The 23,898-nt window shown below is 42.0% G+C and overlaps 2 pseudogenes; both read right to left on the bottom strand.

Annotated features, from left to right (window-relative positions):
• Positions 1-880: 880 nt before the first annotated feature.
• On the bottom strand, positions 881-2,005 carry LOC130136218 (formin-like protein 13; annotated as a pseudogene).
• A 17,192-nt stretch (positions 2,006-19,197) lies between these two features.
• LOC115667447 (lachrymatory-factor synthase-like) lies at positions 19,198-19,707 on the bottom strand (annotated as a pseudogene).
• Positions 19,708-23,898: the final 4,191 nt, after the last annotated feature.

Raw genomic sequence — 23,898 nt, forward strand, 5'->3', positions numbered from 1 at the left:
TGATGGTAAAGAACAAGCCATTTATTACTTGAGCAAGAAGTTTACAACATCAGAAATGAATTACCCGGCAGTCGAGAAAACGTGCATTGCATTGATTTGGGTATCACACAGATTAAGACAATACACCCTTCATTACCAAATTTTGCTAGTGACTGAGAATGATCCGATCAAGTACCTTCTTGAGAAATCCTCTTTGGTCGGGAAATTGGCAAAGTGGCAAGTCTTGTTATTTGAATTTGACATCAGAAGTTCATCCTAAAAGTTAGTCAAAGGACGAGCAATAGCAGACATGTTGGCAGAAAATTTGCAGAATATCGCCAATCCTGAAAAGCAACTTGATCATATATTGACACTGATCGACGATAAGTGGACCATGTATTTTGATGGTGCAACCAACTTATCTGGATCAGGAACTGGGGTAGTACTGATATCCCCAGAACGCCAACACTATCCGGTATCTGCAAAATTGATATTTCCATGCACCAATAACGTCGCTGAATACGAAGTATGCATTCTCGGCTTACAATTAGCCCTTTCAATGAAGGTAAAAAGGTTGCAAGTATATGGAGATTCTATGCTCATCATATTGCAAACAGCTGGTGAATGACAAACTCGAGATGCCAAGCTAATTCCTTATCACAGATACTTAGAAGAGATGATAGAAAACTTCGAAAAAGTAACATCCAATTATCTCCCAAGAGCTCATAATCATTTTGTAGATGCTCTTGCAATTTTGTCATTCTTAGGGGTGTCAAAAAAGCCGGCGCCGGCCCAGCCCACACTGACTCGGCCCGACCCTAAATTTTGGAGTATTTTGCGATTGGGCCTTAGTCTTCTTCTGATAGGACTTTAGATGTAGGTATTATTAGCATTGGGGTAGGGTCAGGCCCGACCCATTGACACCTTAGACCCACCCACAAATCTCTCTCTTTTCCCTTCTCTCTCCTCTCTCACGATGAAACCCTAGATCTAAGCCAACAAAACGACTGTTCTTAATCGCCTGAGCAAAGAGGCGCCATGGCTTCGAAGCTCAGAGAAGCCACGACGGCGCTAGCAATCGCGGCCTACCAAGCGCCCCTTCACCACGCCGCTCCAATCTCGGCCGTCCGTCGCCGCCGTCGCCTCGTGGCCCGACGATGATGGGACGTTTGCGTCCCCCAGCTCCGGCAGCTCTGGCGAGCTGCACCGGGAGCTGCGGGCGCTGCGTGACTGGACGAAGTCCCCGCTAGCCGTGAACCTGAGCTCCGGCACCCGAAACGGCGACCGCGCGTGGCTGCTGGGCTAATGGACGGCTGGCTTCACGGGCAATGGGGGCTTCAGGGCCGCCGCGAGGGGACTCCTCCACCGAGGCTCCGGTCGCTGCGGGGCCGAGGTTACCGAGTGGATTCTCTTGCTTTTGCTGCTCTTTTGGAACAGGCTGTGGTAGACGGACGCCGGAGGAGGAGGCGGCGGAGGTAGAGGCGTTTGTACGGCGGAATGGGAGGTCGTCTCGGGCGTCAGTTGGCGAGCAGCGTCGTTGTGTAGCGTTCTGGTCCTCTGCTTCTTCTTTCTCTTTCTCTGGTTGTATAGCACCGAAGCCAAAACCGTCTTTATATCCTTCGCTACGCTGCTCTTCCTCTGCTCGATCTTCGCGTACTTGTACTCCGTCAGCGGCGTGGGCGGTGACCGCGGGGGAGGCGGCAGTGGTTGTGACTTTCCAACTTTAGCAAATTTAGCTCCATCACTTGCCATACCTGTCAAGCCTCCGGGAGCGACGGCCTCGTATGTGCACCTCACCGGCGGAGGAGGCAGTGGCGGTGGCGTAGGCGGCTGAGCTGGAGATTTCGCCGCTGGTGGAGGCGGAGGAGACGTTAGAGATGGAGGTGTGCGGAGAAAGAACGTGTCCACCGGGATGACTTTGATATCATCCTCATCGATGGCACTTCGCCATCTCCGAAGAGGGTGTACTTGCTGCTGACCTCAAAATTGTCTAAGAATAAATTAAACCCGGCCTGGCCCGACCTGACCCGACACTTTCTTGGGTGTGTACGGTGAATAGGGTCTCTGGTCGGTCTGGACGGGTCAAGCACGACCCTGTAGGTTTCGGGTCGGGCCGGGTATCAAGAAAGCCTGACCCGACCCGACCCGACCCATTGACACCACTAGTCATCCTTACTACCACCTGAAGATGGTATGGATATAAAACCATTGAGAATCAATATTCTCGAACAACCAGCTCATTGCATGATGGTTCAAGCAGAGTTCAACAATGAACCATGGTATCATGACATCAAAAGATATCTTCAATCAGGAGAATTTCCTGAAGAAAGCCAACCAGGTGACAGGAAGTTTATAAGAAAGATAGCCAACAAATTCTTCCTCAGTGGTCAAATCCTCTACAAGAAATCATTTGATTCAACCCTACTAAGATGTGTGGATGCCACGGAAGCTGAACAGATCATGAAAGAAATTCATGAGGGTGAATGTGGACCGTACATGAATGGACATCTTCTAACCCGAAAAATTATGAGGTTGGCATACTATTGGATGACAATGGAATCAGATTGCATCCAACATGTGAGATGTTGCCATCAATGTCAAGTTTATGGAGACAAAATCAATGCACCGCCAAATGAGCTGCATCAAATGTCCGAGCCATGGCCATTTTCAATGTGGGGCATTGATATGATTGGTCCAATCAATCCTAAGGCCTCAAATGGGCACCGGTTTATCCTGGTCACTATTGACTATTTCACTAAATGGATTGAAGCAAACTTCTACATGAATGTTACTGCCAAGAATGTTGCAAGATTCATCAGGTGGCACATCATTGCTAGGTATGGAGTTCCAGAAGCAATAATTACGGATAATGGCTCAAATTTAAACAACAAGATTGTAGATGATTTACTCGAACATTTCCACATCCGACATCTGAACTCATCTCCATATCGTCTACAAATGAATGGAGTAGTTGAAGCACCAAATAAGAATATCAAGAAGATACTGGCCAAAACAGCTAAAAATTATCGTGATTGGCACGAAAGGTTACCGTATGCTCTGATGGCATGCCGAACTTCAATTCGAACATTAACTGGAGCAACCCCATTTTCATTGGTTTACGGAATGGAAGCAGTGCTACCTGTTGAAGTAGAAATTTCTTCATTAAGGATATTATCCCAATTGAAGCTTTCAGAAGCTGAGTGGATTCAACAAAGATATGAACAACTCAACATGATCGATGAAAAGAGATTAAGAGCTATATGCCATGGGCAAGCCTATCAGAGAAGAGTGGCTAAATCCTTTAATCGAAAAGTGAAACCGAAGAATTTCAAAACAGAGGATTTAGTAGTAAAGAAATTCATCTTCAACAATTCAGATCCTCGTCGCAAATTCACTCCGAATTATGAGGGTCCATACATCGTCAAGAAAGTTCTTCCTGGAGGAGCATTGATTTTTGTAGATATGGTAGGAACGGGATTGGCCTATTCTATAAATGCAGATGCTGTCAAGATTTTCTACCCATGAAATGAAGACGAACATTCAAGAAAAGATTCGGGTTACTTTAGAACATGTGCATATCATGCATACCATGCATTTCATGAACATGTTTATCTGTTTTGCAGAAGAAAGCAAAAAGAATTTAAACCAGTTGATGATTTCAGAATCCCCAATGGAGTTATCAAATAATAGAGGGAAGTATCACTTCCAATTCTATTTTCTATTTGTGTCCTCTAATGTGCTTTCCTTTTTATCATCCCCAGGGAAACAAAGAAAAGTGAGCAACAACAAAAAACCCCTAGTGGAATCAAAGAAAAACATGCAAACAAGAGAGATCTTGGCAGGTTAATCAGATAGGTGTCCCTAAATCGTAAGTGCATGTGTCGAAGAGGTTGCCTTTTTTAAGAAAAATGAACTTCTTTTTCCCCAAGCGGAATGACACTAAATTGAACAAAACAAAACAGATTGTTTTGAAAAGGAAAATAGCTCAGAAATGTTTCGAATCAAAAGTTTTGAAACACGCTGTCTTTGAAAATGCACTAAGCATCAAAATTCCCTAAAAGGGATAATTTGATAAAAAGTTTTGAAAAATTTCATAGAAAAAGTTTGGATCAAATCGAATGGAAAGACCTTCAAATGATGAAATGTAAGCCATATTCAAACACGTCCCCTATACACTCAAAGTCAAAATGTAGAGGTGAGTGAGAAAAACTCATTCGAAGGGAATATGGGATATTCGCAATGATTACATGGATTGAAATGATGAAAGGTAGTCATTTCACTATCCCAAACACATGCTTATCTCTTGCAAACCAAATTTGAGCCGAAACAGTGGAGAAGTTTTTCCAAAACAACCCTGTTAAGAACCACCCCACATTTGGGGCAAATCAGGAGGTTTGTGATTGAGAGTTTTGGAGAATATGATCAAGAAAGATTCTATTGCATACTCTTGCATCAATCCTTTTGTGATAACTTCAAATGAAGTCATATGGAAGCCCAAGACATCCCAAGAGGAAGAAGAGCACTTCATTTCTTATACCCAAACACATTACCTTTTGCAAAGCCCAATTAAGCCTGAATATTCATTTCAGAACCCTAAATTGGTGATCATCTCTTCACACTGGAGCATGAGCATATGATCCACTCTAATAGATAAGAAACAAAGGGGCATGACATAGAGTCCTTAGAATTCAAAAAGATCAAAGGCAAAGGAGTCTGGGGCATGAAAAAGCAGTGTGTCTGGTAAAAGCAAGGCCAAATGCCCAAGGAAAATGAGGAAGAAAAGAGAGTTCAAAAGAAAGATCGAAATGACAAAGCAAAGTCAAGATCATGAGAGATCATAGATCGCAACAAGAGAAAATGAGCAAAAGAAAAAAGATGGTAATGAATGTTTAGGGGACTCTGATGTTCATAAAAAAATCCCTAGTAAGCATAAAAGAAAAAGGTGGTGATGCCAAGAAGATCACCAATTTTATAAAAATCTTGAATTCAAACAAATGAGCCTTTTGAGCCTACCCAATACCAACAATACAACCTCTCCCTAAAGACTCTTCAGATTAGGATGTTGAGAGTAGAAACATGACTTTATGACAAGAAGTCATCACTCAAAGAAGTGTATGCAATAATATCTTGTCTTGTCCTCGAGGTTCTTAACTTGTAGACCCGAACTCAGATATGATGAAATCTTTGTTTCTTGGCCTCAAAATGCTTATCCTTTGAATAGCCATTGACCAAGCTAACATTACAACCTTTTGAAAGACCTTATCAGATCAATTGGATTGTATACATTGCAAACATCTCCGAACACCTAAGGATTGATTAAGAAAGATAAAATTGAGGGATATCAGACTAGTCTCCTTTCAATCAAATAAAGAAAAGACCAAGTTCATAGATTGAAATAAATCCTTTCTAATGAAGGTTTTCCAAACGATCATTTCAAGCATTTCTTGAAAAATTGCAAGCATTTTGTTCAAATAATTTCTCGAAAAGGAAATTTGATTGTCTGAAGTGCCTCAATGCAAAGAATGCATGTTTCCAGACCAGGTCTCAAAAGTTTTTGGACAACTTAAAATCAAGTTTTCAAACAATTTGTGGTAAGCTAAAAAAAAAAACCACGCGAGAATAGTTTTGATTAATTTCAAAACCACTTTTCAAAATAGTTTTTGGTCAACTAAAAAACCATATAAAGGTTAGTGAAACCTCAAAATCACATAACTCATGATCAAGGCATTCATTATTTGAAGTCTTCCCAAAGTCCTACAGGTGAGGAACCCCTAGGCAAATTCAAGTCCTACGGCGATGAGCCCCTAGGTAAATTCAAAGTCCTACAAGTGAGGAACCACTAGGCAAATTCAAGTCCTACAGGCGAGGAGCCCCTAGGCAAATTCAAAGTCCTACTGGTGAGGAACCACTAGGCAAATCCAAAGTCCTACAGGCGAGGAGCCCCTAGGCAAATTCAAAGTTCTACTGGTGAGGAACCACTAGGCAAATTCAAAGTCCTACAGGCGAGGAGCCACTAGGCAAATTCAAAGTCCTACAGGCGAGGAGCCCCTAGGCAAATTCAAAGTCCTACAGATGAGGAGCCCCTAGGCAAATTCAAGTCCTACTGGTGAGGAGTCATTAGGCAAATTAAAGTCCTATAGGCGAGGAGCCCCTAGGCAAATTCAAAGTCCTACAGGCAAGGAGCTCCTAGGCAAATTCAAGTCCTACTAGTGAGGAACCACTAGGCAAATGCAAGTCCTACAAGCGAGGAGCCCCTAGGCAAATTCAAGTTCTACTGGTGAGGAACCACTAGGCAAATTCAAGTCCTACAGGCGAGGAGCCCTTAGGCAAATTCAAAGTCCTACTGGTGAGGAACCACTAGGCAAATCCAAAGTCCTACAGGCGAGGAGCCTCTAGGCAAATTCAAGTCCTACTGGGCAAGAACCACTAGGCAAACTCAAAGTCCTAAATGCGAGGAGCCCCTAGGCAAATTCTAAATCCTACTGGTGAGGAACCACTAGGCAAATTCAAAGTCCTACACGCGAGGAGCCCCTAGGCAAATTCAAGTCCTACAGGCGATAAGCCCCTAGGCAAATTCAAAGTCCTACTAGTGAGGAACCACTAGGCAAATCCAAAGTCCTACAGGCGAGGAGCCCCTAGGCAAATTCAAAGTCCTACTGGTGAGGAACCACTAGGCAAATTTCCAAATCCTCAAGCGAGGAGCCTCAGGTGTTCATGGTTTGTGGATTCGTCCTTAAACCACGAAATCAGAATAACCATCTTAATCATCACCACCACCAATTCATGCCCTTGGATAAGCAACAAAGAGACGCTCACAAACAGGTAAGTTTCTCTCCCTCAATCATTAAGAACCTTTCAAAATATGTTCTGAAAGGAGAACCTTTGGATTAGATCACGAATTTCAAAAGCAAGATCCCTAATCAGTTGTTGTGAAATTTCCATCTTATCTTGAGTCGACTGAAAACTCAGGTGTCACCTTGTCTTTGAGATCAACCTCCAACGAGCTCAATCTCAAAGAGGGGCAGCTGTTGGCACCTGATTTTTAACTCATTTTTTTTTCATATTTTCAAAAATCTCAAAATTAGGACTAGGAATCTTGGCCAAGCCTAGAAACCTATTTCTAAACAAAAAAAAATATTTTTTTTAGCATTTTCCTTAATTTCTTTTAGCCAAAATAAGTAAGAAAATCAAGAAAAATAGCAAATGGAATCATAAAATTCCATAAAAATAGTCATTAGTCTTATTTTAAATCCAATTTCATGAATACATCATCAAATTTTGAAAATCTCAATCGGGTATATATTTTTCCCAAAATTGGGCAAAATTAAACCCGAATTGAACAAAAAATGCAATTAAATTTTTTCTAGTCATTTTTAAGTCATAGTATCTTCACAACAAATGATTCTAGGACCTTGAATTACATAATGGTCGGTCCAATTGCACAATTTGACTTAAAAATAAAAAATCCCCAAAATTTAGTTGAAAAATAAGAATTTTGAACCCAAATTGGGAATCGTGCCCAATATGAAATTGTCAAACCATGAGGCTATCATTTCTAGTGTTAATCAGATGTGGGTAATTCAATTTTGGCATCAATTTTGCCTAATCAGGTCATTAGGACATCAAATTTAATAAAAACCTATTAACCCGAATACAAAAATATGAAAATCTTGGACACAATTATAACAAAAATTGGGGAAAATTATATATTTGGGTTCGGAATAAGATAGGGAATTCAATTTGAAAAAATCAGTCGAAATTGAGCTCAATTTGAGTTTTTAATCAGAACAGGGTCTGCTGGGTCGACCGGGTCAACCCGACCCGACCCGATGACCCGTCTTCTTCGCCCGATTCACCATAACGTAGCAAAACCCAGTTTGTGCCCGAGACTTTGCTGATCCTTTTTGGCCAATTTGGCACGTGACAATCAATTGGGCCAGCTGGAAAATCTCCAGCTGGCACCAATGAACGGATCTAACCGATCGGAAATCGGTTCTAACCGATTTTTGAGCGGGATTTTTTATTAACAAAAAATTGAAAAAAGCGGAAGAAGAGAAAGAGAGATGTTCGACTAATTGCCGAAGAGGGAGAGAGAGAACCAGAGACGCGAAAGAGAGTATTTCTAGAGAGAGAGGGAGTTGAGGCTTCCCAGACCGAGTGATCGGCGCTTTTCCGACCAGAAAAGCGTCGGCGAATCGGCCAAGGTGGTGAGCCTCCTCACCTGGAACAGTTGGCCTAAGGCTAGTCGACTGAGCCTGAAAATCGAGCTCGGCTGGTGTGTCCAGACGGTCTCCGGCGAATCTAGAGTGATCATCTTGAAGCTGAAGTGTCACGCCCCGAACCCCACAGTACGCAACATCCCTACCTTGGTCGATTATGGTGCGACATCCCAGGAAGCGTCGCCGATCCAACGCCCAAGAAGAGAACAAGCACAAGCGGAAGTAATAAACAAACCCTAACAATATAAATAATACGACACAATGGATAGAATGGATAGCACGGCTACAATCAAACAACCACTGAAAATATGTACACTTTATAACATTATAGAAAACCTTTTTACATATCCCATTTATACAACAAAAACGAACAGTACAAGCAGTTAATAGCCACTAGGACAAAAAGGGTAGGTGGCTAGGGGTCAACTATGTCAAAAAGGGAGTCCACAGACAAAAAGAGACGGCCTCCCCTGCTAAGCCTCCAGCCTATCCTAAGGCTCCCAATCCAGGTCTGAGGACTCTGTAGGCTCCTCTGAAGATCTCTCGCTCGATTCGGACTCCTCCGATTCTGTGGCCTGGGCTGCTGCTTGCTCATCCTCCGAGTCCATTTCTAGCTCCGGATCCAAGTATAGACCTAACTCTTCATCAGACACCATCTCTTCATCTAATCCTAACTCAGCAACCTCTCCATCCTCATTCGGATCTTGATCCATAGGCTTCGGCACCTGCTCTGGCTCGACCTCCTCATCCATAGCCTCGAGGTCCTCATACCATACTCCTAGCTCTTGGTCCATGGCTACAGGCTCGTCTGCGGCTGCAGGGTCCACTATCTCGCCATCGACCATCTAGGGTATCATCACCCTGTCTATATCTACCGGAACGTCAAAAGTCCTGAGAGGTCTCCCGATGATTCCGTCGGCGTCTTTCAGGCACTAGGCCACATATTCTTGCGCTTGGTAAAAGTACTCACCCACATTCACATAAACTACGGAATGATATCTCACATACTCTTCCCCATTGCCAGCTGGGTATACTCTTGAAGTCCTATGGATCTGCATCGGGATCCCAAAAAGAGGTGGCTGCCTCGGCATGCTCAGGGCTGGGGGTCTGAAAAGTTGGGTTAGTACAACCGTGAGACCAATCTCAGTGAGTACAACCCCTAAACCTAGGCTAGGCTAACATGCATTCTCCTGACAGACAAATAGGCAAAACAACACATAACAAATGCAAATCAATTAACCTAGGCCCTCAGGCCCAGATCGAACGCACAACTGACCCTGCAGGTTAGGCATTTCATTATAACACTCACGGCACATACGCGAGCACACCAGTCACACGTACGCCATACGCATGATCATACTCATTAATGTTTGATTCGCATGCCAATCACCGAGTTTCGTACACTCGCGCACTAGCCCATGCACTCTTATGCATGTAAATGTCATCATCATGCCATGTTTCATATTGGCTCACACTGCACACTGGCATACAGCTCATTTTTAGTTAGAAACCAACCCGAAGGCCACGGCCCGAAGGCTCACAACACTCCACGGCCAGCGTAAAAACACCCCAGGCCCGGTGTCTCTAGCCTGCTACAAAGTGCATGAGGCGCAACACCGATCTCCTTACGAACCAGAGCCTGCTACAAAGTGCATGAGGTTGGTCGTCTTCCAGATATACTGGGCATCGTCCTGCTACAAAGTGCATGAGGACGGCACGACCCGAAGGCCAATAAGTGATCACACGGCACACTGCCAATTTTTATCTAAACCCCGCGTAAAACGCATCAGGGTATAATTAGGTGATCACATGCTCATGGCAGACACGCATTCTCACACAATTTCATCACACGCCTCATTTTTGGCGTACACAATGCGTGGCCATGAAATGCAGCACAATGCACCATGAGCATCAAACATACTTTAGGCAACCAGTCAAATTTATGCCACAACAATTTGCTCACTTGGCCAATTAATACCGTGCGGCCCAATTCACAATTCACCAATCGGCACTTAATTTAGGTCATCAAATAACCAATCACACTCCACACAATTTGGTCGCATGAACACGTGACAGGGTATTTCCAGATTTACTATAATTGAGCACAACCATCGATAAATCAATCAACCCGGGCATACCTGACAATTCAGTCATCTAATCCTCAATTAACCCATGCCAGTCCAATAAACTGCTAATGGACAGTCACTATCACAGCCACTTCGAGGCCAATAATCATCCTCAATTAAATCACATTAATTCACCAATATTATGCCAGTGCAAATTCCCGCCATTCGGTTCACTAATTTCTTCTAGTATTCACTAATAATACCCAAACCAGTCCAGAAAATGCACTATCAGTCCTAATCTAGGTTTAGGAGGTACACTCACTTAATCCAACTTCACGACGACGAGGAACGGCGGCCGATCACCGGTGAACGGTGGAACCGGCGGTGGCGTTCCCACGGCGGCGACGGCGACGGCTCACGGCGGCCGGCGGTACGGACGGCGTCCTTTGGCCGAACCGTATGGCGGCGATCCAAGACGGCTCGGGCGAAGGGGATGGTGAGTCGGCGGAGGGAAAGTGGTTCGGTGAGGGTGACGGTGGTGGTCGGTCGGCGTGGACGATGCACGGCGCGGCTTCCCGGCGAGCTCGGCGGACGGCGGTCCGGCGGTGATCCTCACGCCGAACGTGGATGGGAGAGGCAGAAAAAGGTGGGACGGGATGGTGGTGAGGCTAGGCGGCGCCGGCAATCAGCAGCTCCGGCGAACGGCGGTTCCGGCGACGGTGGCTTGCTCCGGCGTCTTTGGCCGACAAAGGGAGAGAGTCGGTTGGGAGAGGAGAGGGAGAGGAAGGTCAAACCGGTCAAATATAGGGGGCCTAAGGGGGACACTTGTCGCAATCCTACGCATTTTCCCATTTTACCCCTAATCTAATGGCTCTTACTTAATCCAATCCAATAATGCAAGGGTAAAATGGTCTTTAGGTCCAATAATTGAGATAAATCCAAAATTAATTAAGCCTCTTAATTTCTCCCAAAATTCGGAACCAAAAATGGCCTAGGGGCAAAATGGTCATTTTTCCGATCCCGGGTTGAAATTTCATTTTTCGCCCGTACCAACTTCAAATGTGCGTGGCCACTCAAAAATGGTGTCGGCCACGCAAAATAGTCACTTACGCCCTCAGAAATCGATGTCGGGGTCTAGAGGGGCAAAATCGTAATTTTTTCACTTCCGGGCCGAAATTCCATTTTTCGACCGAAACTACTCCAAATATGCGTGGTCATCCTAAAATGACGTCAGTCCTGCAAAACCAGTCGTACGCGACCTCGAAAATCGACACCGAAGTCCAGGTCCAATTTCGTGACCAAAACTCGCTAAATTTCCAATTTCAGGGTCTCTCACTAACGGGCGGCTGTTTAGGGGTTACGCGTATCGACCTAGGGTTATCCGAGTCATGACGGTCCCGATCATTGAGAAAATGAGAAATTATCACTAGTCCCAGAGGTCGCGATCGTTCGGTTCCAGTTCAGGACTGGTTGGCCACGCGCACTTTCGGTCGTCTAGAATCACCTGCGATCCGATTGTACATCATTGGCCTTGGCCAAACCAAGTCCATCACTTTTCCTGAGATCGGCCCACGTCGACACAAAATATTCCTTCGTCCATTCTCGTGATCGGTGCCCGATTCACGATCGGGTCCCTGGTCCACGTACCGTTTTCCCAATTAGCCATACCCCATTAGTTAGTATCCCGAGAGTGATCAGCTCTGGGCGAGACTTACTAAAATGAAATGCGAAATAATGTCAATTTTATTGATCCCGGAATCACATCGAAATTCGGGCTGTTACATGAAGTGTCCAGGAAGAGCTTCGTGATTGGGAATTGTCTTGGAAACGTCTTTTGATCATCAAACGAAGAAGGTAAAGTCCCTTCCCAGTCACGGTTTTCCCAGATTTGAGAAGTGGTGAACTTGAGTTCAATCTTGCTAATCGAGCATTTTCTTTCACGAGTCTGAGTTTGTCAATACTCAAAACATGTTCTGACCTTATTTCATTGTTTGTTTGCACTTTGAATGATAAAAAATGCATTAAAACCGAGTCGGCCATGTATTTGACCACCTCACCGGAGCTCGAAGAACCTTGTCGGAGTGCCGCCGTGGCCCTAAACCACTCAAGTTAGCCTCCCTTAATCTCTGTTTGATGTTTTGAATCGTTTTTTTGGTCGATCTAGACGGCTAGGGCGGTTAGAATTAGGATTTGCATTTTGGAAAAATTTACCAAAAACAGTTGCGAATTAGGTTTTTTGATTGATTTTTTCGCCGGCCGACGAACGTCCGCCGGTGTTCCGAGTAGTCTAAATTGAGAATAGAACACATAGACATAACAATGGTGCAATCGGAATGGAAAAACATTCGCCGGAAGGTCGCCAGAGACGTTCACAAATCGACGGTCTCGAGAACGTATAACACTGAACCATACCCATTTAGTGTTTGTGAAAATGACCCTATGAAGAAAGCGTTAAACGACGCCGTTTTGGCATCGTGCCCGTCGGAGAAGATGACCGGCGACCGGCGCTGGTGATGCCCAGTTCGGTCAGGCCGAACCGGGCCGGTCCGATTCACCACTCCGGCGGGAATTTTAAAAAATAATAAAAAAATATAAAAAATTCATAAAAATCCATAAAAACATAAAAAAAATCGAAAAATATAAAAAAATATAAAAAAAATCATAAAAAATATATAAATTTTAGAAATTAAAAAATTTCCAAAAAAATAGAAAATTCACAGAACATTAGAATATTCATAAAAATTCAAAAATTTTCAGAAAAGTCATAAAAATTCAGAAAATACAAATAAAAAATGTAAAAAATTTAGAAAATCAATAAAAAATTAAAAAATTGGAAAATTCATAAAAACTTTCAGAAAATCATAAAAATCAATTCTTGGTTAATGAAATTTCCGAAAAAAAAAATTTCAAAAATTTTAAAATTCACAGAATGGTCCAAAAACACCGTGTCCAACCGTAAAAAGTGAGATTTGAATTTTTAGAAAATCCCAAATTCAGGGGTTATAACCCCTAAAAAACCCTAAAACCGTAAAAAATGTGAATCATGAAATGAATAAGCTTCTAAAGCTTCATTAGAGTTTTGATGTTTTGATTTATTTTCATTTTTAGAGACCATTTAGGATTGATTGATCTGATTGACATTGATTGTACAATTAATACTTGTTTGGTTTTTCTTGCGATTGGAATGGATAGAATTAGTGGGTAAGCCTCGGAAATTCGCATGACACGTTAGACATCGTATCGTTCTTAGGTGTCGAAAGGGTGTTAGGGATCTCAATTCGAGATCAATAACGTAACCAAGTCCCCGTACTCAGAATCTCTTATTCGTAGAATCGTGGTATTTCTCCCGTACCTCGATTAGGTTTCTAGTCTACCTACCAATAATGACTAGTGGCGACTCCAAAATCACAAACCTAGATTAAATAGGAAATTACCTTCCACTGTCACGTTAGGTATGGTCTGGGAGAGACCCTTACACAGAAATACCTCCTTAGCGCGCAAATCCCGAAAGCCCCAAAAAGCACGGCGCGACATTGGGCAAGAAGCATATTAAAGAAGTCCCACTTAAGACATGCTTGTCTTGCGATCACAGCTACTAAAGGGTCTAATCCCATTCTGGACACGGGGAATAGAATAAAGCCGAAGAAAGCTAGAATGAATACCTGGGCTGAAGTGTTTCCCATTTCCCTAGGAAGTTTTGAAAAGTTGTCTACTAGGAAGGATAATGGAAATTTACCCGTGTTTGATTTGATTAACTTTTCGATTTCGGAAGTTTTGAGTTTAAGAAATTCGGCTAAAAGGCTCACAGGATTAAGTCCAACGGGTGGCTCTATGACCCTAGGTTTAGAATTAATTCCAATGGCGGCTTGATATTCTTCTAATGTTGGTACCAATTCATGCTCTCCAAGTTGGAATGTGACGGTGGAAACCTCCCAAAAATGCGCTAAAGCCTGGACTAAGCTGACTTGATGTTCTACATGCATGAGCTTGAGAAGGTATCTAAGCCTTTCTTGGACATAAGTTTGGTTGTCTTTGGACATGCCTTTCCACCAAGCAACAAGTTCCTTCCGAGGAATGGGAATTACTTAGATGTCTAGTTTTCCCATTGAGCCTAATCATGCAAAAAGATTTGTTAATAATCACCATGGATTACGAATCAATTTTAATGCCTCCATTTCAATCATATGTCCTTTTGAGGTAAAACGGAAGTAAAGTACACTTGCATGCCTTGAAAGTAATGCAAATGTCATTTTGAGTCCGTTTAAACCTTAAAAGAGCATATAGTTGAGATTATGAACAAATTTAATGTGTGATGTAAATGCCCATTACGTCATACTCCATTTAGACCATAAAGTCCTAAACTATGGTTTACAACTTTCAATACATTAAAATGAACAAATAAGCACTTGAATTACATGGAAAATCATTTAGGCATTTTTTGAAAATGCACCAACTAACATGCATAATTGTAAAAGAATGGAATGGAACGATACTTGCTTACCATGACATTTTTGTTTGGTTTTAGGTATACCAACCACAAAGACAAGCGAATGCAACCAGTGAAGTTTTGACGCCTAAAAGGGTAGGATATGCTAAAGGTTCAAGGTCATCACCTTAATGGACAAGGGAATACATTCCAATAGGCAATCGGCCCAAAGTAATGAAATATTATTCCACCTGAGTGATCGGCATTGCATTTAAATGATCCCATGAGCAATCGGCTCATAGTTTCGTCTAAACACATACCTCCTAAGGGTAATCCTAAATGTAGCCGGGGTTAGGCCACGAGTGGTGTGTGCTAAAGCAATTTAAAGACATGCATAGCAATTAATAACCAAACAGCACTTCTAAAATTCATTCAAACCACATTCAATCTCAACACCATCTTGCAAAACAAAGGTTAGCAAAGACTACACCCCTTATATCACCCGTCTGCAAAACCATTTAACACTATTGTTAGCGGGATGTACCTGGGATCCTTGCAAGCACAAAACACAAGCATATCGCTCTATCTAGGCCTAAGTCCACTTAGAAAAGATAACTCCCCAACGGAGTCGCCAAGCCTGTCGCACCGCGCTTTTTTTTTTGGGCTATCGGGATTTGCGTGCTAAGAAGGTATTTCCGTGTAAGGGTCTCTCCCAGACCATACCTCACATGACAGCGGAAGGTAATTTCCTATTTAATCTAAGTTTGTGATTTTGGAGTTGCCACTAGTCATTATTATTAGGTAGACTAGAAACCTAATCGACGTACGGGAGAAATACCACGATTCTACGAACCAGAGATTCTGAGTACGGGGACTTGGTTACGTTATTGATCCCGAATCGAGATCCCTAACCCCCTTTTAGTACCTAAGAACGATACGATGTCTAACGTGTCATGCAAATTTCCGAGACTTACCCACTAATTCTATCCATTCTAATTGCAGGAAGAACCAATCAAGTATTAAATGTACAATTAATGTCAATTAGATCAATTAATCCTAAATGGTCTCTAAAAATGAAAATCAATCAAAACATCCAAACCCTAATGAAGTTCTAGAAGCTTATTCATTTCATGATTCACATTTTTTATGATTTTAGGGGTTATAACCCATGAATTTGAGATTTTCTAAAAATGCCATTTGGGCACTTCCAAAAATTCAAATTTCACTTTCTAAGGTTGGCCACAGTGTTTTTGTACCATTCTGTGAATTTTTAAAATTTTTGATTGATTTTTTTTTTTCGGAAATTTCGTTAACCGAGAATTGATTTTTTTATGATTTTCTGAAAATTTTTATGAATTTTCCAATTTTTCAATTTTTCATTGATTTTCTAAATTTTTCACATTTTTTTCTCTTTGTTTGTATTTTCTGAATTTTTATGAATTTTCTTAATATTTTTTGAATTTTTTATGAATTTTCTAATTTTTTTATTTTTCTGTGAATTTCCTATTTTTTCTGGAATTTTTTTCGAATTTCCAAAATTTTTTAGATTTTTTAGATTTTTCACATTTTTCTGAATATTTTATTTTTTATGAAAATTTTCATTTTTTTTTCAATTATTTATTATTTATATTTTTTTTAAATTCCCGCCGGGAAAATGAACCGAACCGGCCTGGTTCAACTCGATTAGGTTTGGCTGAACCGGGCGTCGCCGGCGCTGGTCGACGGTCGTCTTTCTCCGGCAAGCACGACGCTAGAAACGGCGATGTTTCGTCCTATGCCCATTGGGGCATTCGGTCGAACTGTTGGTGGGCAGATTTTCGACTCAAATATTATCAAGGTCGCCGGTTTGAGCTCGTCGCCGGCGACCTTCTGGTGAGATTTTTATCATTCTAATTGATCCATTGTAATATTCATGTATTCTATTATCGGTCTAACCTATTTAGCACATCGCCAGACCTTCGTCGGCCGGCAAAAGATTAGTCTAAATATCTAAATCATCAATGACCTAAACTAACACTACCGGAAGCTTTAAATCTCAATTCTATTCGCCTTAGCCATCTACATCGATCAATATGACTTTCTTAACATCAAACAAGGTAAGAACGGACTAACTTGAGTGGCTTAAGGCCACGGGGAGCGCTCCGGCAAAGTTTCCCGAGCTCCAGCGAAGTCCAACAATGGCAACCGACACATTTTATGCACATTCAATCCACATTTTGCAATCAAACAAAGAGAAACATGTTCAGAAACTCATTTTTGGCATTAGTGCACTCAAGATCAATAAAGAAAACACATATTTAACAATATCAAGTTCATCCTCATTTTATGGAGTTCTAGAAAAATATGATGAATATCATACTTTACCTGTTTCTACGGACGATCGGATGAAGTTTTTGAGACGATTGATGACTGTGGAATGGTTCCCTGACACTTGAACTTCAAGTCGACGGATTCGGTTTCACCTTGGAACCTCTGGACTCACCAATCAAGCTTCATTTTTAGGCCTTCATGCACGATCAACCTTACCAAACTCAGGGAGGGAGGTCACGGCCAAACTCTGATTTGCCAGCACTCCGCCGTGTAGGGCGGCGCCAAACACTCAGAAGGGGACCTCTACCTTCTTCTCTCTTCAGATTTTATGCTCTTTCACTCTCTATCTCTCTTTTTCCTCTCTCGGTCATTTCGTCAAACACCTCCTCTTCCAATGTTCAAGTTTTTTCCATTTTTGTTGATCAATTTTCTCGCTTAAATTTTGTTATTCACCGACCTAGAATCGGTTATAACCGATCTCCGACGCCAGCTGGAGATTCTCCGGCTGGCACGCTTGATCTTCACGTGTTATATTGATCAGGGGAAGTCGGTAAAGTTCTAGGCACGGGAGATATTTTTTGGGTTTATTGCGCCTTGGGTGAGTCGGGTAAGGAAGATAAACAACCCGGGTCGAGTCGGGTTGACCCGTTCGACCCAGCAGACCCGGGTTGGTCTAAATTCGCAAATTAAGCTCAATTTTGACCCAATTTTCAAAATTAAACCCCAAAATTGAATTCCTCATCACATTCCGAACCCAAATATGTAATTTTCCCCAATTTTTGTTATAATTGTGTCTAAGATTTTCAAATTTTTTTATTCGGGTTAATAGAGTTTTGTTCAATTTGATGTCCTAATGACCTGATTAGGCAAAATTGATGCCAAAATTGAATTACCCACATCTGATTAATCCTAGAAATGATGGTCTCATGGTTCGACAATTTCATATTGGGCACGATTCTCAATTTGGGTTCAAAATTCTTAATTTTTAATTGAATTTTGGGGATTTTTTATTTTTATGAAAAATTGTGCAACTGGACCGACCATTATGTAATTCAAGGTCCCAGTATAATTTGTTGTGAATACACTATGACTTAAAAATCATTAGAAAAAATTTAATTTCATTTTTTGTTCAATTCGGGTTTAATTTTGCCCAATTTTGGGAAAAAAATATACCCGATTGAGATTTTTCAAAATTGATGATGTATTCATGAAATTGGATTTAAAATAAGACTAATGACTATTTTTATGGAATTTTATGATTCCATTTGCTATTTTTTTTTATTTTCTCACTTATTTTGACTAAAAGAAATTAAGGAAAAATGCAGAAAAATGCTAAAAAATTTATTTTTGGTTTAGAAATAAGTTTCTAGGCTTGGCCAAGATTCCTAGTCCTAATTTTGAGATTTTTGAAAATATGAAAAAAAATGAGCTGAAAATCAGGTGCCAATACCCGGCCATGGCGAAGCTCGACCTTACCCGGCGACGGCAAGGTCTCGCCAGATCTGGGCAGCCTCGCCGTCGCCGAGCGAGGCCGACCTCGCTGTCGCCGGGCGAGGCCGACCTCGCTAGATCTGGGCGAGGCCTTGCCCGGTCATGGCGAGGCCGGCCTCGCCCGGCGACGGCGCGAGGCCGCCCGAGATCCGCGAGACCTTGCCGGGCCCATGGCGAGGCTCGACCTCGCCGTCGCGAGGTGAGGTTGGCTCTCGCCATGGCCGGGCGAGGTCGAGCTCTCCCGGTGATGGCGAGGTCTCGCTAGATCTTGGCGAGACCTCATTGTCGCTGGGCGAGTTCGACCTCGCCTGGCCATGGCGAGGCCGACCTTGCTCGGCAACGGTGAGGCTCGCCCTCGCCAGTGCCGGCAAGGGCCAGCCTCGCCCATGGCCGGCGAGGTGGAACTCGCCGGCCTCAACCTCTCGCCGGTCGCCGGACCGGCGACCGGGGAAGAAGATAGGGGAAAAAAATAAAAAAAATATCGAAAAATAATTAAAAAATTATTTAAATATTGCCACGTCAGCTCTCCGGCGCTGGCCGGTATCCACGTCAGCGCTGGTAGGCCAAAAGTGACCGGATGGATTGAATTGGTACAATTGCAAAAGGTTTAGGACTGAATTGGCAAAAAAAAAAAGGTTTAGGACTGAATTGGCACAATTGCAAAAGGTTTAGGACTTTTTTGGTAATTTTCCCCATCTTTCTCCCTTCACCCACTAGCTTCTTGAATTGCACTTTCAATCTTCTTGGCCATTGATTTAAGGAAAAAATCAATGTAAGAACACAATTCTTGGAGGCCCCAACCCTCAACTGGATCAGACACGCATGACGACTCAATCATGCACCCACCTATCTTACCATCCCCATCTTTCATGGGCATCACTCTAATTGTTGCAACATAATTCTTGAACCCAATGTTGTTGTCCAAGACCTCATAGCTGAAGCACTTCTCGCCAGGGTCCATCATGAGGAGCCTCTCGTTGGCCCATTTGAGCTTTGACAGGTCGGAGTTGGTGGAGGTGCAGTACCGGACAAGGCCGGGCTGGCTGGGGACGCCCTCGACTTGGTGGTAAGTGTCGACCGCGGGGGGGGGGGGGGGGGGAAGCAACTTGTGGACGTTGCAAAAATCCTCCAAGAATGGTCACACTTGGTCTGGGGTTGGCCCTTTCAGCTCAGCAATGGCCTTGCCTTCCCATCTTGACCGGGTTTCTTCTACCATTGTGTGTGGGAGGGAGGGAGGGAGGGTCAGTCGTTGGGGTTATGGCAGAGATGGAGACATTTATCAGATAAAGCCCAAACATGTGGTAGCTAGATTCCCTTTCTCTTGGTATGCAATATATCTAGAAATCTTTTTTTAAAAATTATATTTTATTTCACGTATAGTGAGATGGCTAAAGTGAGTAACTAGATTTAGAAAATTATCAATCATCTTTAGACTCCAGTTGTATACAAATACATGTCAATAACTAAATAAGCGAAAGCTTATCTGCAACCTGATATCTATTGTCACTTAAATTTTGCTGGCAAATCAAGCATATGTTTTACTTAAAAAAAATAAACAATAGTAAAATAGAACAAAAAATATATAATAAAAATAAACAGATAGATAAATAAAGGGAGGATAAGAAATAATGAGCCCCTCGGCCCAGATAGCCTCCTCCTCTCTCTTTTCTCCTTCTACTTTGAACTTTTTTTTTTGGTCAGAGTCTTTGAGCCTTTTTTTTTTTTGGCTAGGAGTCTTTGAGCTTTAAGTTGCCCGCTTTTTAGTCTTATTTGAGATAATATCTACTCTAAGAACTCTTTTGAATAAATGACCCCAATTCAAGGTCCTATGTGAAATTTTTGCTTATCTTAATTGATGAAGCCGGCTTTAAGAGGAAATTAATGAAGAAATTGAGCTTGATGATGAAACCAAATACTAAACTTCAAGTCTTGGAGATATCACTAGCATTTGACATGGCTGATACACAATACCTCACTTTATAATCGTATTGAAACACTTTTATAATCAAACGAAATGATGCCAAAAATCGTCATATATATGATCATATCACAGGACTTGCAAACCTGCTGAAATCAATAAGGTCCAACTAATATTATCTTGGTTTGTAATGTGTTAGTTGTAAAACTAAGGGACGTGAAAACCAGTGTCGCATAATTTGATTTCTATCAATAATCTTGTGGTGTTACTTCTTCGGTCGCAATAGGAATTTGTCCCTCGTGCCTTTACTAAACAAAATGTGAATTAAGAGTTGTATGGCAAGGGAGACTTAGAGGGGAAATGAAATATTTTCCTTTATAAGGATCACGATCTCGCTGATTTTGCTATACTAGTATCACTGTTCGAACTTTTCAATCAGAGCTCTCTTTCCTAGATTGGCCAAGAAGTTTGATTGAGAGATGAAGCTTGAGCGAATGTGAGATGATGATACTTAGGCTTATTAGATAAAGGCTTTAATCACTCAAGACCATAGTTCTAGTTAATTCCAATGGGCTGAACTTGATTAAATTGAGACTCAATTAGCCTTACTTTTCTCATGGATTTCGGTCATACACGCCCCTTCCCTAAGCTTGGCCAAATTTGCTTATTTTTTGTGGGCTCAATCTATTCAATTTAAGCTCAGAACCATTCACCGCTGTCTGATTAAATGCAATTAATTGAAATATGCTCCTAATGACTATATGCTATTAATTTTGCTAAGGGCCGGGGCCCATCTCTAATTTTTCATGCACTTAATAACTAAATGAAATGCCAAAATTTTGGTGTCAACAAGTTTTACAATTCGAACTTGTCGAACGGCATCATAGCTCTCTTTCACATATTGGCCAAGAAGTCTAATTGAGACTTGGAGTTTCAGCGAATGTAACGTGATGAAACCGTGGGTCTAGTGAAAATTGATATGTTCATTTTGCAGGCACAACCTATTTATCGGCCTTCGTGAAGCCCGCGATCTACCTTTCCAATTAAGAATTGACTTCATTCTTGATGTGATCAATTGAAAAACAACATTTAGACCGTGAGCACAGTTGGTACCCATTTTCGCCGCTTGCTCTTTAAGTAAGTGGTTAACATGAAGTGTTAATGCCCTCTTTTGGCCTGCTAATTCTCTTGGATTGGAGAAATCAAATGGTAGTGAGTCTTGTGAGATTTAACTTGTTATGAGAAGTTAAAAGGAGAACTTCATGGTAGTGCCAAGTGAACGAGGAGACAGATTGCCAAATGCCATCAATATTGGAGCATCTCTTGTGATGCAGGTGGTGGTTTACTCACCTCTACGAACAGAAGACAGAAAAAGAGAGACTCGCGCGAAAGATCAAGACAGGCTTGTCACAATCAAATCGACTCTCTCTCTCTCTCAAATTTTTTTTTGTGACTTTGTTTTTTCATAATGTTAATTCCACAATCTATTTAACCTTCTCCACGTTTTTTTTTGTCAGAAAATGAAATATATCACTCACTAAAAAAGGATAATAGGGCCCAATAGATGAGCATCGGTACATAAGTGCTCCCAAAGTGCTTGGGGGAGGAGACAAGACCTAATTCAAAGGTAGGTAGTTTCTCTTTTGGGTTTTGGCAATCCAATTTGCTACAAAGTTGGCCTCTCTAGAACAATGAATAACCTAGATATTAGAAAAGGATAGTTACAAATCTTTACATTTCAAGGTAAGCTCTTTCCAACTAAGTTGATCTGGACTCTTGAAGCCATTGACTAAGTCCAAACTATCAGGCTCAAGTAAAAGGACTTCGTGTCTGTTGGGAAAGAAGTGGTTAGGGCTTTTAACAGAACAAGGGACTTACCCATTAGCGCAGACAACGTCGCCACCATACAAGCTGCTCTGTCCAGCAATCTCTTGATGGAATCACGGCAAAAGCAAGCGACCGAACCCTTCGAAGGTCCAGGTTCGTACGCTCCGTCTGTGTTTATCTTATAAGTTCCATCCAACAGCGGATTCCAAGTCCATGAAAAATCGTCGGCGTTGTTCCTAGATCTGCTCGATTTGGGGTTCCATCTGTTAAAGCTCCTTAACCTAGCCAAAACAGAGTCGATGAGGTTGATTGTGTTGGGTTTTCTGTTCTTGAAGATGGCTTGGTTGTGCGTCTTCCATATATTCCTCAGTGTTGTAGCAACCAGCTCTAGATTCGGTGGGTTGCTCGACTTTCCTTTCAAATTCCCAAACGAATCTTCAATTCGAGTAAGACCTTGACTTGATATATGAACATTCAGCATAGGGTTCGAACAAATTTCCTTCGTCCAAGGACACAATAAAAACAGGTGCTCCACAATTTCCACACCTCGATTGCATAAAGAGCATGTGGGATCAAGTATAACTTTTCTTCGAAATAAATTCTCTTTAGTTGGGAGAGCATTCTGGCATAAAATTCCACATGAAAATTCTAACCTTGGGTGGAGAGTGCAATTTCCATATATGTGTCCAGAGGGTAGGATGAGGTTGAAAAGAAGTTGAGGCGTGATTTTCATTCTATTTATTTGCTTTCTCTCGGACATAGTTGTATCCACTTTTAACGGTGTACTTGCTTGCTTGAGTTCCGGTCCATACGAGCCGGTCTTTCTCTGTTTGGGGTTTGATCGAGATAGCAAGGATTTCTCTCACTAATTGATCCTTAAAATGTTCAGTTAAAACTGTTTCATCCCATATGCCTTCCTCACTAATAATGAGTTTAGAGACAAAACGTGGTTCATCTCTATTAGCAGGACCTCCTATGATTCCCCTCTTTAGCCATTTATCCTCCCTGATTCTTATCTGTGAACCATCCCCTACTGCCCAAATCACTTGGGGTGAGATGGAGTCTCTTCCTGGGATCAGACTTTTCCAACCCCATGAGGGGCGTTGTCCCTTTGCTGCATGCCAGAAATCTCTATGAGGAAAATAAAGACCCTTAAACAGAATGCTCCAGAGAGAGTTTGGACTGTTACTCAGACGCCAAGCTTGCTTTCCTAACGTTGCTTTATTGAAGGAGAGCAAATCTCTAAATCCCAGGCCACCCTTATCCTTTCTTGTCTTCAGAATATTCCATCTCTTCCAGTGAATTCTGGCTTTGGTCTCATTGGTTTTCCACTAGAATGAAGCAATTTTCTGTTCAATAGCCTTACAAATAGAAATCGGGATCTTAAAAACAGACATGGCATATTATAGTAATGTTTGAACCACCGCTTTAAGGAAAACTTCTTTTCCAGCTTTTGACATCAGTTTTTCCTTCCACCCTTCTAGTTTGGAATTAACTTGTCCTAAAATCCAAGCAAACATTTGTTTTTTCAATACTCCCCAATCAGAAGGAATTCCAAGATAGTTGCCAATTTTGTCAATAATAGGAACTCTCAATTTCCCTGCCATATTATCTTTCAAAGTTTGGGGGCAATCCTTAACAAAGAAAATCCTCAATTTGTTT

This window comes from Syzygium oleosum, unplaced genomic scaffold, assembly GCF_021117445.2.
Source record: "Syzygium oleosum isolate NSW1041296 unplaced genomic scaffold, Sole_v2.1 Sole_v2.43, whole genome shotgun sequence".
Taxonomy (NCBI): Eukaryota; Viridiplantae; Streptophyta; class Magnoliopsida; order Myrtales; family Myrtaceae; genus Syzygium; species Syzygium oleosum.